Below are 18505 nucleotides of genomic sequence, written 5' to 3'. Positions count from 1 at the left end.
CGCGTGTGAGTTACCATGCACAAACGACCCCCTGAATGCAGCAGGCTGTTGAGTGTGTACAATTCCGTGCGTCCCTGACAAATTTAGTGTGCTTAAGTTCACTTTGAAAACCCTCGGTAGTCCGCGGACACATTGTACCGCCTTTACCGCTGTGCGGGGAGTTATAAAATTATCTTCTTAGGGTTGAATTTTCAAACGCATTTACGGGCAAAACCCCTGGCTTTTATGTGCATGAATGGCTGTACTAAAATAGCTCAGGGCTCAGTGCTCCTAAAAGTCTGTGCACAACCTGCTTTAACACAAACCTTTACGTGCACTGGGAGTAGGGTTTTCCGGAGGGTGGAGTCGTGCAGAGATGCAGTTTACGTGTATTTTCGTAGGTACGCGTGTCAGTAAGTTTGCCGTGCCCTGCTTGGAGAGGTGCAATTTTATGGGTGGGCAGCTTCGCACGCACCCGGCCAATGAAGAACGGCTATTCAGAGCAAATCTAAGAGCATAAGATAGCTTGGAAAATCCAGAGTTCAGTCTGCACGTGCAAGGTGCACGCAGATTTTACCGCTCTGCAGGAAGCCGTACATTTGCCCTTCCTGTGTCAAGCCTGCTTGGGTGTCTATGATGAGCTGCCTTAGATTTTCCAGGTGGGTCGCTGTGAAGGAAATGTCTCGTGATTTTAGAAGACCACCCCCTCCCCCAATGACTTTTCACCGCAGTGATATGGAAGTTGCATGAACGATGAATCTCCATGGCTAGCGCCTCCTGGTCAGGTCAAAAGCAGGAATCAGAAATGCATTAGGGTTGTTCAGATTACAGTGAGCCAGAGAAGCCTGGATTAAATCCGTCCCTTGCTAACATGCAAGGGTAAAATTCAGTAAGAGAAAACAGCCTGTATCTTATTTAATTATTTCAAAATATTTCCAGGCCGCTTACCTGACCAAAAACGTACACCCAAAGTGATGTAAAATAAAAGAATAAACTAAAATCCGAGAATGTAAATGAACAAAGGACGATACAAAGAAACAAACAAGACCAGCAAACAGGACTGGGAAATATGGATCCCACTGGCGGTTACACACAGAGCTAAGGGCCGGATTTTAATACCTACGCGCGGGCGTACAATTGTGCGTGCAACCTGGTGCGCACAAATCTACGCCTGATTTTATAACATGCGCGCGGTTATAAAATCCGGGGTCGGCGCGCACAAAGGGGTGCACACTGGTGCACCCCTTTGTGCGCACTGAGCCCTAGAGGAGCCCCGATGGCTTTCCCCGTTCCCTCCGAGGCCACGCCGAAATCAGAGCGGCCACGGAGGGAACTTTCCTTCCGCCCCTCCCCCCACCTTCCCCTCCCTTCCGCCCCCCCAGCCCTACCTAAAACCCCCCCCACCTTTATTTTATAAGTTGCGCCTGCCTCCGGGCAGGCGTAGGTTGCGCACGCCGGCCAACGGCCGGCCCACTATCCCGGGCACAGCGGCCATTTGCCGCTGTGCCTGGAGGCTCCGGCCTTGCCCCTGGACCGCCCCGCCCACGCCCCGTCCTTTTTTTCGAGCCCCAGGTCATACGCGCGTCCCGGGGCTTTACGTGCGCCGCCGGGCCTGTTGAAAATAGGCCCGGCGGCGCGTAGGCTTTGAAAATCTGCCCCTGTGTGTTCATTTTTTTCCTGAAAGGCAGGTAGCTCAATTCTCTCCTAACGTCCAGAGGCAGCTTATTCCAGACCCGATGGAGCACCAATGAAAAAACAGCCCGCATCGCAGTTTAGATTTCTTTTTACATGATAGACCTGAGATGACCACAACAGTCTAGCCGGGGCATACTAACATCATCTCTCCCTTAAGTAGGCAGATCCAGAGCACTGAATATTGGCCTCAGGGTGTCGAGGGGCTCTGGATCTGCCTACTTAAGGGAGAGATGATGTTAGTATGCCCCGGCTAGACTGTTGTGGTCATCTCAGGTCTATCATGTAAAAAGAAATCTAAACTGCGATGCGGGCTGTTTTTCCATTGGTGCTCCATCGGGTCTGGAATAAGCTGCCTCTGGACGTTAGGAGAGAATTGAGCTACCTGCCTTTCAGGAAAAAAATGAACACATAGGGGCAGATTTTCAAAGCCTACGCGTGCCGGGCCTATTTTCAACAGGCCCGGCGGCGCACGTAAAGCCCCGGGATGCGCGTATAAGTGTCAGCAGCTGAATATCCGGCTCCATTCAGTGGTAGCCACTTAGCCAGACAAGTGGTGGGCGATAAGTGGATGTTTCAAGGAGGAGTTGCTTATCCAATTAACTTAGCCGGATAAGAGCAGATATTAAGACTTATCCAGCCAACTAGCAACTTTTACGGGGATATTTAGAAGCATAGCCGTGCTGCTGAATATCCCTTGTAAGTTGGCTGACTAAATCTTCTCTGGCTAGCTTAGTTAACGGGCCATATTTCAATATCTTCCCCTCTCCGCACGAGAACGGGAATCTTACTTCACAACGGGGCTTGTGATGTGTTCAGGCGCTCTTCGCGGACGCCCATGACTCAGTCTCACGGCAACACTCTGGAGACTCTGAAGTCTGCGTGTCAGACAGGCAGAGAGGGCGGGCGTCCACAACGTGGCCTTCTCTCGTGTCAGTAGGAAAGAAGGGCAGGGGGCAAACACAACTTTTCCAGTTGTGAAATGAGCAACATTCAACATCAAACAACGAGGCAGCAAGGGTGGTAATGAAACAGGAGCTAGAGAGGGATAATCCCTTCAATGCACAGGAATCATCCCATCTGGGGGGGGGGGGGGGATCAGACTGATTTCAAAATCTGGCAGCGTGAGGAAAGCGAGTAATGGAAAGCAGGCAGTCAGGCAGGCTGCTCTGCAGAACGTTATTTTCATATGATGCAAAACTTCATTGGAAAAGTAGATCTCATCTGAGAAACTCAAGATGTTTCCTTTTGATTTCCTGCCTTTTAAGTTTTAAAGCAGATTATAACCAAATTAAATATTTTACACAGTATTTAATACTCTAATTGCATATTAAAAGAACACAATTTCTGAGATACATTTCATTTAAACAGCAGTTAATCACAAAATCTAAACCTGTAAGATTTCAACACTTACAGAATCCAGTCCTGCAATCTGCAGTGCTTTGTGTGGCCTTTCATTTTTGTCCTAATGTATATTTTATTTTACCTCCTGTTTTTAAAAACCTACTTCTTGCGTGGGTCCACAGCTGGGCTGGCCATGCTGTAGGCTCACATGCGATGCCTACATGGAGTCCCGTGAATCCGGCATCAATGTCCATTTGACAACTTTTCGTGGTCCCGCTGCACACTAACATTACCCAGGAGTCTGTGTCGCTTTCAGTAATCCTCGCAGGGTCATCCACCTCCATATCCCTGGCACGTCCCTGTCTTGCCAGGCAAAGCTCCCTCAGGTGTTTGTGCCAAATTATTCTGTAGGCTATGGTTTTCTGAGATCTCACCGCCAGCTGCTCCTACGACTCACAGGGGGATGGGTTCTTCTGCCAAGCGAGGACAGATAATCCAGGAAACAATTTACAGAAGCCAGCACATCTGCCTCCACAAAGAAAAATTATACAGGAAAAGGAAGGGTATTTCTACAGCCTCATTACAGCAAAACAGATATTACTACTCTGCGGATGCACGTCGCTGTAGTTCTGTCTTTACTCTGTTCTTTTTCTCTCTCTCTCGTTTGCTTGTCTCAGTCTATGTAACTCTTGTGTTGACGTGCTATGTCCAGCTAGAACTTCTAGTTTCCTTTTCTGTGTCTTGGTAAGCGTGCGCACTTAGCTGTTATCAGACAGTAAAATAGTCCTTTCCACACCCAGTCTTGCTGGCACTGTGGGCTAGAATTCGTGGCTTGTGCGGCTGGTAGACTCTGTGGAAGCTCTCGCTCTCTCTGTCTCTCTGTTCTCCTGGAGTTATTGAGTGCACTCTCTTCCTCGGAGGTGGTCTTCTCCTGGAAAAATAAAATCCCTATTCTTTAAATAAAACAATAGCACAGATCTGTCTAAACTCAAACCTGCAATTCTTCCAAAGATGCACTAATATCTTGCTCCATGTGGTCTCCGCTGGCTAATTGAACTTTTCTTATCTTTGTGGGAAAAATAAAGATTATTATAGTAATTCCTATCTAAAATGTCAGAGAGGGATCAGCAAAGGCTGGATACAGTGATGATCTGAAAGAAATTCACAGTCTCTTGTTTCTTTCATTCCCTCTCTCACTATGTTTGGAGATGTTGTACTCTTGCAAATGTAAATGAATGTTTTTCTTTTCAAAACAAACTTAAATACAATTTCATGCCAAGGTCCCTCGGTATAAGAATGTATGCTCTGAAATGATTAAGTTTCTTTTGTTTATAGCACTGGGTTTCTTTTATCTCCATTGACATTGATAACATATTAATAGGTCTGACTCCAACTTCTTTTTTTTTAACTATTTGTTTATCATTTCACAAATTAAATTACAAGAATTAACTTGCAACAGTAATAGTGACTGATATGAAAAAAGAAACAAAAATAAGAAATAGACAATCCAACAAAAAACCATTTGATCAAAAGTTAATAAGACTACCACAATTAGTAAAGGAAGGACCCAGAAATTGGGAGAACATGAAGATAAAAAGAAAAGATAGCTAAGAAAACTATCCCAAGAGGACTAACTTTCTTCTTCACAAAAGAAAACCATAGAGATTATGATTCCCACCTAATCTAACCCTTATCCAGAGTTGGAGGTACACATATTAATAAGCAAATGAAGATGTAAAGGACCAAAAAAAAAACTTTTCCAGTAGAAAATACAATTATACATTTGTATGGAAAATGCAAAAAGAAATGTGCACCCAAATCTAATCCCTCCTGATGCATATTAAGGAATTCCTTTCTACGTATCTACAAAAGTCAGGAAAAATGTGAATTTTGCAACCCATAAAGGGAATATGCCGTACACGAAAATACAAACGCAAAATCAGATCACAGTCATAACAAGAAGCAAGCGAAACTATAAGTGTGGCCTTATGTTCTTCATCTACTGTAGTGGACTCCAAAATTGCTGAAATGTCTAAGGAAGTCTCATCTTGATTAGAGTCCATCCATCTACCATCTCTACCCACAGGTCCATCTGACCCATCTGATCCCAGGACTTCCTGCATATACTTCTTAAAAGGTTCTGAGGGAGAGGCCATAGAAACAACTGGAAAGTTATGCACATGAAGATTTAAAGATCTCTCAGAAGTTTCCAAGTTCTCTAATTGGCAATGCACTGCAGATCTACAGTATCTTGAACCACTGTATCTTACACTATATATATATATAATTCCCCCACATTGAGTTTTAAAGCATTAAATTGCTTCAAGTGACCAGTCTCTTGAGCTTGTATTCGTGCAGAGAAAACATTCATAATGGATGAAAGGGAAGTTAAGGACTGTTCCATCAAGGAAAGAATACTCCATATGTTATTGAGAGTTATAGGAGAAGGTTTAGGCATGGGAAGGCCTAAAGCTGGAACAGTTGCAGAAGCCCCGGATTTAATTTCTGAAAATGCGGAGCGAAAAGATATAACTGCCCTGCTGGCTGAGAGTAAACTTCCTAACTCTCCAGAAGCCTCTCTCTCGCTTCTAGCCATCTGCAAAGATCCAGCATTACCTCCCACAATGTTCTTCGATGCTCCATCAATCCCTCCTGCCAGCATCCAGGCAACTTCCATCCCTACTCGCACCAGCAGGCATCAACGCCTTCATCAAGAGAGTGTGGAGATGGGAAGAACTCTCATCGGTGCTCAGCGCTGGCCTTGTTGCGATCCCCCCTGCTGCTGCGCTGCAGGAGGTCTCTTACCTTCCTCCAGAGGCCGCTCTGAAGCCAGGGCCTCGCCTGCGCATCATCCAGGACTTGCTCCAGGGCCTGAGAGGCCTAGCTGCTCCTGAGGCATGCCGGTGGCTTGCAGCCTCAGTGTTTGGACTTCCTGTTGGGCGACGCCCTTCCCTAGGGGCTGGCCCGCAGCTCTCTACCCTAGTTATAGGACCAGCGGTGGGCGGTCCTGGCAAGCTCCTCCCAGGGAGTTGCCTTCTACCTCCGGTATTTAAGGACTTTCTGTTCACTGTGTCTTGGCCTTGGATCTAAGCATTACAGTCGCCTGTAACCTAGCTGATCCAGGTCCTCCATGTTTGATGGCGCCTTGTCCTGTCTCTGCTTGCTGTTCCTGATGTCCAGTGTCTCTGCCTTGATGCCTGTCTCTGACCCTGCCTAGATGTTTGTTCCTGTGCCTGCCAGCCGTAAGGGCTTCGGATGTGAGTTTCCCAGCATCGGAGTCCTGTTCGCCTGGGTCTTCCCCGCGCCCTCCTTCTCAGCGTGGTCCGCGACCAGCCTCCCAGGGCTGTGTAGGGCGCGTCTGGGACAGGGTGGTCCGTGACTCAGTCCCACGGGTGGGCTGAGTAGGGCGCCCTGATGGACAGTGCAATGTTCCCGTCCAGCCTTGTCTCCAGTGTCTGCTTCAGCCCGTACCCTGATGTCTTCCTCTGCCAGCCGAGGGGGCTTCGGATGTGAGTATCCCAGCATCGGAGTTCCCGCTCGCCTGGATCCTTCTAGTGTCTCGCTTCAGCCCTTGTCCTGATGTCTCCGTCTGCTTCAGCCTGCTTCTGCCCCGTCTGATGTCTTCTGTTTAAGGACTCTGTCTGCCCTCGCCTCTGTCCGGCCTGCTGCCCATTGCCGTTCCCTGCGGCAGGTCCGAAAGGGCCGGGAACAGTCGGAGGACCGTTCATTAGTCAACTTCCCCGTGTTGGCTACCATGGGCATGCAGGTCCGGCTGAGGGCCGGACTTCCTGCTTCTGTTCCTGCCTGCCTGGCTCACCATGCCTGCTCAGCTCACCTCCCACGGTGTGGCCTTGGGCTCCTCCTGGGGTCCTGCCGTGGCCCAAGGGCTCACCACCCGCCCGAGACGACCGCGCCCGCGCGCGCTCGTAACAGGCCTCAAGCCATTGTGATGCTTCCTCATCTGCAGAGGCAACAAAGACCTGCCCCGGAGTGAAAGAAGAGGAGAGAAAATGCTCCAAAATCAATTGATGCCTGAAGGGACTCTGCAGGTAAGAAGAGGTAATTCTCTTCAGCTTAGCCTTCCGCTTCACCATGACCGAAACAGTCAGAAGCAAAAACAAATAGAAAGTATTTTTTAGCTCTTCGCAACGCATCCTCAGATGGTGCCATATTTGCGGGTTCTTATTATTCACAGAAACTTTCAAAATCCTTCAATTATTTCAAAACGTTGAAATAAACTAGTTCTGAATATGAGATTGCTCAGTCAGACTTAACACAGTAATTGTAAATACCCCAAACTTTCACTCAGACTTAATCCAGAATCTGGTACCATTCAGTATTTTTCTTAATATTGGTACTATTGTAGGACAGTCCAGCAATATTATCATCGTTCTTTTAGAGGAAAGATTTCTGGCTTACTTTAACTCCAACTTCACAGTCTACAAGTATCAATCTTTTATGCACAACATTTTCTTTCCTACTCTGCTAGGCTGAGTCTAATTCTGCATCTCATCAGTTTTTGGCAACATTAACTGACACTATCCTGTGTCTTACCTTGGCAGATTCAATTTACAACTCTTTAAAATACCAATGTCTGATCGGTAAGGAAGAATAACGGTTCTAGGGATGCCTTTCTGTTTAAATGTTTCCTAATTATGTCTCCCTAGTATGCAATACCCCCCCCCCCCCCCCTTTAGCTAGTGGTCTAACGGGTATTAATAGTAGAAGAGATTGTTATGTTGTAATGTTTACTTGAAATGATTTCCTGTTTCTCTGTAATACCAAATTTCTGTTTTCAAAGTGGATACTTTGTATGTTTATTTGAAAATTAATAAATAAATAATTGGGAAAAAAAATACTTCGTTCACACCATGACATTCACATACAAGTGTGCTAAAATGACCCCTCTGTGTTTTTAAGCTTTAAATTGGCACTAGCAGTCTCTGTGATAGAGAAGCTGCAAGCACATCTGCTGAGCCACACCCATGGGTGTTCCTCTTCAACTGACTTTTTCTGCTCAAGCGGTACCTACTACTACTACTACTTAACATTTCTACAGTGCTACACAAATCTCTGCTCTCTCTCTGATGTCATTAGGAAATAGTCCCAGGGGGTGCTTTAAGCTGGTACGTAGGGTAAAATAGACTAACACCTTTCAGCTTCAGGTGACAATAAAGGATAAGAAATGTTATTGCACTTTACATTAGTCATATGGACCCCAAATACTTTAAACTGGACAAATCACTATCTGAATTGCAGTGTTCTTTCGCCAACCGCTTCACATTGACTCGGCTTAGTTGGCTCCCTCAGGAAGACGTTTGGAGTGTGGTCAAATCCTGCTTCACGGTGACTGGAGAGAATAAAATCCTGAACTGGATTAGCAAAAATTACTTGAGCGGAGTCAAATTTTACAATAAAACTAAATGTCACATTATTTTTCTCTCAGATTTTGTAGAACAGCTCTTTTTAAAGTGCTATATGAAATTTTGGTATTTTAAACCATTTCATTGCCCAGATTTATGCCAAATATGCAGCAAAATTGCTGGTCACCAAATTTCCATTTCTTTGACTTTTTTTGTTCCAAACAAATCAGAGGTGCATCGTGTCTCTTCTAGGTTATTTTCACCATTGAATTGTTTTTCTGGAATCATGGGTGTTTTTGCCCCTTACAAACCCTTGAAGACCCCATCTGACTCCAGGTTAGAGGCTTAGGATACCCTCTCACATGTTCCCTATATTTATTTTGTTTTATTTTGGGTTATTTTGAATGTTTTAAATGCTTTTATTGCCTTGGCCCTGCTGAAACTTCCGAAGGACCCTCCACGGGTTTCCCCCTGACCTCAGTTTGGGTTTTTTTTTAAATTATAGTATTTTTTTAACTTTTTATCCCAGCCAGGGTTCTCTTCCGCGGGACTGGAAGTGATGTCATCGGAAGCACGGGCCAACTTCCTGCAGCGCTGCGGAGCTTGCCTCCTGGAAGCCCTGGATGCTGGAATCAGCTTCTCCACCAGCAGTGGCAGATTTCCCAGGGCAAATGAAAGTAAACCGCGCCAGCCCTGCTCCTCCTGCGATTGCAGGGAGCAGCAGCCGCCCTCTCCTGGAGCCGGGCGGTGGGGACAGCAGCTCTCCAGGCTCAGTTCAGCAGCCCAGTAAGACCAGCATCGCTATCACAGCCATGGTAGCCCCAAAAGAGCAGTCTCCCTAGCACTACCCACCAGCTAAAAATAAAATAGATTTCTAGAAACCCCCCCCCCCCTTCCCCGATCCCCCTTTTTCTTCTGGTTACATTTCCAACAGTGCAATGTAATGTGGCAGATGCTACAAAATTATGTCTCTGGAACCATCTTTCTGGCACAAACTGATACAGGACGGCATATGAAATGACACGAGCATCTTTGATTAGTGCATAGTTTGTGATGAAAGGACTCTGGTACCACTTTTTACAATGTTAATGTCTCCTCGCATTAAGCAGACATGCAATTTTGATACTGGAATAAGATGCAACACATGTCTTAGTAATTGTTATCTCGGGTGTTTATAAGTCACCATTCCCTGATCTTCCCACCAAAGACGTTACCTTTATTTATAGAGGGCGACGTATAACGGCCCACGTAAGTCTGAAGTCCACATGTAGAAAGTACACGCGGCCGTTAGCCCCAATTTTCAAAGCCAACTTACATTGATAATGTGTGGCATACGCACGCACGTTTACGCTTTCTTGGCAGCCAGTATAAACATGAACGCGGACATTTACACACATACTTTAAAAAAAAAAAAAAGAAATGTGCGATTAAATGATTTCCAAGCTCCCACTCCCCAGAAGGCCTTTTTCAAGTATGCGTAAAAGCTTGTGCACCATCCCTGGGGTAGATTTCAAAAAGGCCATTTATGTGCAAATAACCACCACATCTTTCCCTCCTCACTGCTTTTGAGAATTACCCACCTACAGCAGAACTGGGAGACGAGACCAGCAATGGAACCTCTCATCTTATTATTCAGTGTTAAGACATAACTGTCTCTGTACAATGTTGTCATTATCGTACTGCTCACAATATGCAAATCATGCTATGGTCAGTAGATACGTCACTGAGGTAGGTATCGCAAAACAGCAACTGTTCAAAGAAATTTAATTCTCAAAGCCAAGTGGTGACAATCAAGGGCAGAATCAAACAATGGAAGTGGGGTCCCTCGGTGTGCTACATTGTGGGGTTCATGGGGGGAGAACTTGACTTCCTAGGCCCTGGTCATAGACATGCCCATGGTGACTAACAATCCTTCTGCTCTCACGGCGCTCCTGAACGAGTGCAAGGCTGATGCTGGAGGGGACCAAAAGACACAGAACAATTAGAAAAAAACAAAACAACCAACCCTCACCACTCTCGCTCCTTTCTTACTGTTCCTAAAACCAAGAGTTAAAGAAAGTCTTTGAGTCCAACACTACATTTTACTTCAGTTTGCAAATCAAAATCCAAGCCAGGATGGTGAATATCGAAAATAGCAGGAGGAAAATAAGAGTCAAAAATGGCATAGTCCCTGTCTCCACGCCACCTCGCCTCCTTGTGAAAAATCTGTACCTCCTGAATTTACCCAGTTCAACGTGAGTCACATTGATGACATCCATAAGAAAAGCACAAGCGAACAGAACAAACCGTCACGTAAACTCGAATAGAAACAATTCCTACAGTCAAAATCTTTGAGACAACGCGGCATAACCGGAAGGATACTCTTCTCTGTGTCCAGTTATTTCATTCTGTTCTCTCATTTTCACTCTTTTATGTACAATTTAAGTTGTTTGAATGATAAGTTGCTCTTTTATTGTCGGCTTGTGAATCATTAGTGAGGGGTGACTTTTTTCTTCTGCTTTTTGGTAACTCTTGTGGATATACTGTCCCAAAATGGCCTCTGTCTTTGAGATTCCTCTTCCAAAACAGAGCAGGTTAACCTGAATATTTATAAGACTGTTTTTGGTGGAAAGAGAAGGAGACTCAAAGTCACAAAGCCTGGACTGTGAAAGAATGAAAACCACCAACTGAAGCCTATAGCGTAGGCATTTCAGTACTGAATACTCAGAATTCATGGGATACAAAGTCAGAGTAAACATCCACAATAATACGCCATCCGGTGCCTAAAGGGTTAAAATACCACTCTCAGTCTTTACTTGAACAGCAATTAAATCTCCCAATCCTCCCATAGCACACATGAGCAGAATCAGATCCGTTCACTCCCATTATATTTCCCCCATTTCTTGTCACCTCTTCTGGGGCATGGACTGTATCTCCCCAAATACCCCTACGGTCACTCACATCCGACCCCAAGAGTTACTGGCAACATCATGACCTCAGGAGCCTCTTTTCTTTCTTCCTGGGCCTCTCTCAGACATTGTGCAGGTTCTCCTGCTCTCCTCCACACTCCAGTTCTCCCCTCATTCCACACCACCCCTTCCTCTCCTCCCTCAGGCACTCTCTTGCTCGGACCTCATCCAGTTCCTCAAGGAGAGGAATCTCCACCTCTCTGCTCCATGGCCTCGGACCTCTTCCCTTCAGGAGAAAAGCCCCTGCAGGGCTCTCTCCATACTGGAGGGGTTACTGGGCCCCTCCAGCCCATGGGTCGGCTACTCCAGGGAAACTACATCTGAAGGTCCCTCTCTCCCAAACTCTCCCAGCAAAATAACCCAGGTATTAAAGTTTTCCCAGGGCACCTCCCAACCAACCAAGAACTCCCATTACTTTTAAGAGGATACCACATCACTCAAAACACCAATATCTCAATAACTACATTCCATTAATGTATTTATATTCCGCTTTTCAGCACTTCAAAGTGGATCACATTCAGGTACTGTAGGTATTTCCCTATCCCCAGAGGGCTCACAATCTAAGTTGGTACCTGAGATAATGGAGGGTGAAGTGACTTGCCCAGGGTCACATGGAGCAGCAGTGGTGTTTGAGCCCTGGTTTCCATGCTTCGTAGCCCGCTGCCACCTCATCCAGTGGTCTCTCGGCAGTAATACAGGTCCAACCATCCAAACATTTCTCCAGCACCATCAGGCCATAGAAACTCATGGGTCATCCTACCCAACAAATCTGGTACCACCAGAAGAGAAAAAGACACAAATCTGGAGTCGTCCCACACAGGAAAGAGGCTGTGCAGAAAAGGGTGCATTGTTATTTCGGTGCCTTTGCCCCCGTTGATGATAAATTCAGTCCAAAACAATGTGCAATTGTAAATTATACCTGTAAGGACCCTTTGCGATATATACACTTTTATTTCCATATGTTATTATATTCTACTTATTTTGCTTTTCCAAGCTTAAAAGACTGAATCAATTTCATAGAGACAGGCAATTAACTTCTCCTACAGATATATCCTGTGAGATAGGAAATTGAGGGAGGGGCTAGAAAGGGTCAGTAAGATGAATCTGAGTTTAACTGCTCCAGATATCACACAAAATTATATTCTAGCAGGATATGATTTGCTAATGTGGAACAAGCAAGAACCTGAGACTTCCCTCTCTCTCTCGCACACATTCTCATCCACCCTTGCACACAGGCTCCCTCTCTCACACACCCTCAGCCCCAGACACACACACACTCACACTCCCAGTTTCTTACTCATAAGAACATAAGAACATGCCATGCTGGGTCAGACCCAAGGGTCCATCAAGCCCAGCATCCTGTTTCCAACAGAGGCCAAAACCAGGCCACAAGAACCTGGCAAGTACCCAAACACCAAGAAAATCCCATGCTGCTGATGCAATTAATAGCAGTGACTATTCCCTAACAGGCCTGCTATTGGACACGCATTTTCCCTTACCCCTTATTCAGTAAGGGGAGGAAAATGCGCGTCCAACCCGCAGCACCTGATAGCGCCCTCAACATGCAAATGCATGTTGATGACCCTATTAAGTATGTGCGCGGGATACAGAAAGCTGCACATTTTACTTTCAGAAATTAGTGCCTACCCAAAGGTCGGCGCTAATTTCTTCCGGCACCAGGAAAGTGCATAGAAAAGCAGTAAAAACTGCTTTTCTGTGCACCCTTCGACTTAATATCATGGCGATATTAAGTCGGAGGTCCCGAAGAGTAAAAAAAGTAAAAAAAAAAAAAGGTGAATTCGGCCTGCGGCTGTCGGGCCGAAAACCGGACGCTCAATTTTGCCGGCGTCCGGTTTCAGAGCCCGTAGCTGTCAGCGGGCTCGAGAACCGACGCCGGCAAAATTGAGCGTCGGCTGTCAAACCCGCTGACAGCCGCCGCTCCTGTCAAAAAGGAGGCGCTAGGGACGCGCTAGTGTCCCTAGCGCCTCCTTTTCCCCGTTTCTACCACGCCACCTAATTTGAATACTGCATCGCGCGCACCGGCGAGGGGCCGGTGCGCGTGCCGGGAGAGCGGGCATTCGTCCGCTCTCCCGCGGACTTTACTGAATCGGCCTGTAAGTAAACTTGATTAATAGCAGGTAATGGACTTCTCCTCCAAGAACTTATCCAATCCTTTTTTAAACACAGCTACACTAACTGCACTAACCACATCCTCTGGCAACAAATTCCAAAGTTTAATTGTGCGTTGAGTAAAAAAGAACTTTCTCCGATTAGTTTTAAATGTGCCCCATGCTAACTTCATGGAGTGCCCCCTAGTCTTTCTATTATCCGAAAGAGTAAATAACCAATTCACATCTACCCGTTCTAGACCTCTCATGATTTTAAACACCTCTATCATATCCCCCCTCAGTCGTCTCTTCTCCAAGCTGAAAAGTCCTAACCTCTTTAGTCTTTCCTCATAGGGGAGCTGTTCCATTCCCTTTATCATTTTGGTAGCCCTTCTCTGTACCTTCTCCATCGCAATTATATCTTTTTTGAGATGCGGCGACCAGAATTGTACACAATATTCAAGGTGCGGTCTCACCATGGAGCGATACAGAGGCATTATGACATTTTCCGTTTTATTCACCATTCCTTTCCTAATAATTCCCAACATTCTGTTTGCTTTTTTGACTGCCGCAGCACACTGTACCGACGATTTCAATGTGTTATCCACTATGACACCTAGATCTCTTTCTTGGGTTGTAGCACCTAATATGGAACCCAACATTGTGTAATTATAGCATGGGTTATTTTTCCCTATATGCATCACCTTGCACTTATCCACATTAAATTTCATCTGCCATTTGGATGCCCAATTTTCCAATCTCACAAGGTCTTCCTGCAATTTATCACAATCTGCTTGTGATTTAACTACTCTGAACAATTTTGTGTCATCTGCAAATTTGATTATCTCACTCGTCGTATTTCTTTCCAAATCATTTATAAATATATTGAACAGTAAGGGTCCCAATACAGATCCCTGAGGCACTCCACTGTCCACTCCCTTCCACTGAGAAAATTGCCCATTTAATCCTACTCTCTGTTTCCTGTCTTTTAGCCAGTTTGCAATCCACGAAAGGACATCGCCACCTATCCCATGACTTTTTACTTTTCCTAGAAGCCTCTCATGAGGAACTTTGTCAAACGCCTTCTGAAAATCCAAGTATACTATATCTACCGGTTCACCCTTATCCACATGTTTATTAATTCCTTCAAAAAAGTGAAGCAGATTTGTGAGGCAAGACTTGCCCTGGGTAAAGCCATGCTGACTTTGTTCCATTAAACCATGTCTTTCTATATGTTCTGTGATTTTGATGTTTAGAACACTTTCCACTATTTTTCCTGGCACTGAAGTCAGGCTAACCGGTCTGTAGTTTCCCGGATCGCCCCTTGAGCCCTTTTTAAATATTGGGGTTACATTTGCTATCCTCCAGTCTTCAGGTACAATGGATGATTTTAATGATAAGTTGCAAATTTTTACTAATAGGTCTGAAATTTCATTTTTTAGTTCCTTCAGAATTCTGGGGTGTATACCATCCGGTCCAGGTGATTTACTACTCTTCAGTTTGTCAATCAGGCCTACCACATCTTCTAGGTTCACCGTGATTTGATTCAGTCCATCTGAATCATTACCCATGAAAACCTTCTCCAATACGGGTACCTCCCCAACATCCTCTTCAGTAAACACCGAAGCAAAGAAATCATTTAATCTTTCCGCGATGGCCTTCCACTGCAAGCGGGATGGGCTCTGCTTGCAGCCAACTGGGCCTCCTGCCACGAGTGGGATGGGCTCCGCTTGGGCTTCCATCTTCTGCCGTGAGCGGGATGGGCTCTGTTCTCGGCCTGCCAGATATCACTGCTCCTCAGCCGCGAGTGTGACGGACATCGCTCGTGGCCCACTGGACCTACTTCTGCCACGAGTGGGATGGGCTCCTCTCACACTTGCTAGGCCTTCATTATTCTGCCTTGAGAAGGATGGGCTCCGCTCGCGGCTTGCCAGATGTCACCGCTCTGCCAGTGGCCTGGGGTCAGGGCCTCTCAGTGGCGCCACCTGGCAACTCTCCTGTCACTTCTGGCACGCATGGTCTACAGCTGAGGCCTGAACCATGTGCTGCAGGAGTTACAGAAGAGGCGCTGCGCTGACATTGGCAGTAGGGATGGTGCTCACTTAATTGAGAAGGTTTTCAAGCTGGGTGGACTGCAGCTGGATTGAAGGGGTAAACTCCGCACATTTTCCAGACATTTTAGCCCTCCTTCTGGCATCCGGACATCTCCTGAAACATCTGTACTGCCTGGAGAAAAGCCGGACATTTGGCAACCCTTCCTGCTAATGGTCAGCTTTAAGGTTAGAACGCCATATTTCCAGATGTTGTCTGGAAAAGAAGGGAAAATTAGTGATCAGCAGCTGAAGGAACTAATGATAAAGAGCCCCATCCAACAAAGGACTGAGGAAGGTGATGACAATTGTTAAATCTTCTATAAAGTGAGAGAATATACAGGTTATTAACCTCCCCGAATAACATTTATACCGGGTGTCTTTAGTTCCGTGACAGAGAGAGAGAGAGAGAGTGATATTGTGCTGTATAATTAAACTGGAAGATGGTTAAAATGCAACTTTATACTCTGTTATTGTTTGGAAAACTCTGCTAAAAAACCTGGGTGCTTTCTTATCTACTTTGAGCTTGTTCGCCTGCCTTTCCCAGTAGTTCACACAATTATTCTGCAGAAATGTCATCAATCTGTCTGACAAAAGGGTAAAACAGAAACGGAGATGATGACTCTTGGTCTCCTCAGTGCGCCTTGGTCTTCACGGAAGACTCGTGACGTCTCGAAGCAGAACTGCGAGCTGCCCGCAAATGACTCCGAACGCGATCATCATTTGTTTCTGATAGAGCTCTCTGGAAGTTAGCGTCGCCCGCTGACACCACAGATCAGCCTGGGTAAAAGGACCACGAGATTAATGCAGCGTGTGGTGGGGCATCTGTAAAGTAAGACCTGCCGCGCAGAAGCAAAGGGTGAAAAGCGAACAGGACGATCAGAAAGACAGAGCAAGTTAAAAAAAAAGAAAAAAAGCACCCAGCAAGGGTATTCATAAACCCTACTGCAGTTCTTGTGATCTTACCTTCGGTTTTACTTTCCACCTTTCTGCCAGAGGACTCAGAGAGGGTTCTTGGCCTGGGATCTGCAGAATCCCGAACCACAGGAAACTAAAGTCTGTGGCGGGTTTCAATCACTGTTAGCCCCCACGTTTCTATTCAAGGAAGGAGAAGGAACTGGAGACTTCTGAATGAGGCCCTCTCTCCTCTCAGCGGCGGCCTCCAGTTCCCCCACTGAATCGGACGGAGAAACCTTTACATAGGAGCAGCAGTCAGTTCCTGCAGCTTAATGAGTTGTGCATGCAAAAAATTAGCATATACACGTGAAAGCAGCTTGCACCAGCGTAAATGCTACGGTATTTCAGACACAAACCAGAGGTGGTCTGGGGCATTCCTGCGCCGGTCGAGAGTTACGGACATAAGTTGCTATTTTATAAGAGATTTACATGAGTACATGTGGCAAATTATTCCTGCAATTTTACAGCTGCTAATTAACTAGCGCCCTTGATATCACACTCACCTGCTGTCCGCTGTCGTCGGCTGGGAGGACTGAGTGAACTGTGGAGAGGTCAGGGTGAAGGACGAGGAGGGTCTGGATGGCATGGAGAAGGGACTGGGGGAACTGGTGGAGGTATCAGCAACCTGGCGATGTCAATTACCAGTGCATGTTTTAAAATATACCGACTTCTGGGTATAAATCAGGGTTTTAAGCAAGCAAGTCCTTTTTTTTTTTTTCTTTTGCGTGTGAAATATACGCGTGCATATGTTTATAAAACAGGTAGGAAAGGTCCGTGCTTTCAATGCAATGCTGATATTCATGTGTAACAAAATATATGCCTGTGTATGTTGGAGGTTAGACATACATGTATTTTATAATCTGTGCGTGCAGGTTATACAATACTGTAGTAGATCTCTGCATGCCTATATATATATATTATATATATATGTACAGTATATGGGGCTGCGTGGGAGTTGTTGGAAAGTTACCCTCTTTGGGAGCCATGACGTAATGCGCCTCTCACCAGATCTCCCGTGGCACCCAAGCAGCCATCGCTCTTGCTTCTCTGTGCTGGCCGAGGGGTGCCCTGAATTAACGGTGCCCTGCTTCAGGCCTGAGGTGGCACTAGTACAAAGGCAGACCAAGTTCCCCTTTTTTTCCTTAAAGAGCACAGCACAAAGCAGCTGAGGGGCGGTGAAGGAGCCAGGCTGGAGCAGGCACCCGCCAGCCGCTCGGCACAGATGAAAGCCGTCTGGCCGGCAGCTACAGGGTCGTCCCCCCCCCCCGACAAGATGGCACAATTAGTATCTGGGGTCCTATTACACAGGATTATAAAACTCTTTGGGAAGGGTAGGGTAGATCTTCTATGAAGTATAATTGCATTGCTCTATAATAAGCATCGCCCTCCGCACTCATTTATAACAGTCATGATTTAGCAAGCGGGACAGAGAGGTCATTTAAGGTTCTTATTACAAGGAAAAATAAAACCATAAGAAGCAGCAGAGCGCCCTTGGACGCTTTGTGGAATGCTTGTTCCCCGAAGAAATGTTAAGCTCAGGTGCCCATGAAGTCATAATCCTTTGGCAGCGATGTTTTGGCTGCTGGTCTGAGATGTGCAAACTGTAGACAGCTCGGACCGTGGTGGCAGAGGAGTCCAGAGGGAGCATGGAATCAGCTCAGGCTTAAAAATAGAAAACGGAGGAGAGAGATCGCTAGGCTCAGAGGCCACAACTTACCCATATTCTTTTTGGAGAGTTAAAAAGCCAGAAAAAACTCGAATAGCTGCTGTCAAAAAAGCAGATATTTTGGAAATATATTTTTTTTAAAAGTTCTTGGCATGGCCTGAGCAAACATATTTGGAGTGAACAAGGGAAGGACTCGCTATAGATGCTCCCTTAACTTCCCCCCTTTCTGCCTGCAAACACGCCCTCTTTGCCCACAAACGCTCTTTCATACAAACGGCAAACGTTCATTCACGTTTTCTTACATTGGAAATATTTGCACATACTGAGATACATGAGCGCACTCTCCAAGCTGGACTAT

General features: G+C 46.0%; 1 long non-coding RNA gene across 1 annotated transcript; it reads right to left on the bottom strand.

Moving 5' to 3' along the window:
* Window positions 1-2969: 2969 nt before the first annotated feature.
* On the bottom strand, window positions 2970-5765 carry LOC115081393. Its single transcript, XR_003853788.1, has 2 exons — window positions 5632-5765; window positions 2970-3946 (listed from the first exon to the last, which is right to left on the bottom strand). It is a non-coding gene; the product is annotated as an uncharacterized LOC115081393 (long non-coding RNA).
* Window positions 5766-18505: the final 12740 nt, after the last annotated feature.

This window comes from Rhinatrema bivittatum, unplaced genomic scaffold (genome assembly GCF_901001135.1).
Source record: "Rhinatrema bivittatum unplaced genomic scaffold, aRhiBiv1.1, whole genome shotgun sequence".
NCBI classification, from domain to species: Eukaryota; Metazoa; Chordata; class Amphibia; order Gymnophiona; family Rhinatrematidae; genus Rhinatrema; species Rhinatrema bivittatum.
The sequence above is the reverse complement of the archived record's forward strand: the minus strand, read 5'-3'. Positions and strand labels throughout refer to the sequence as shown.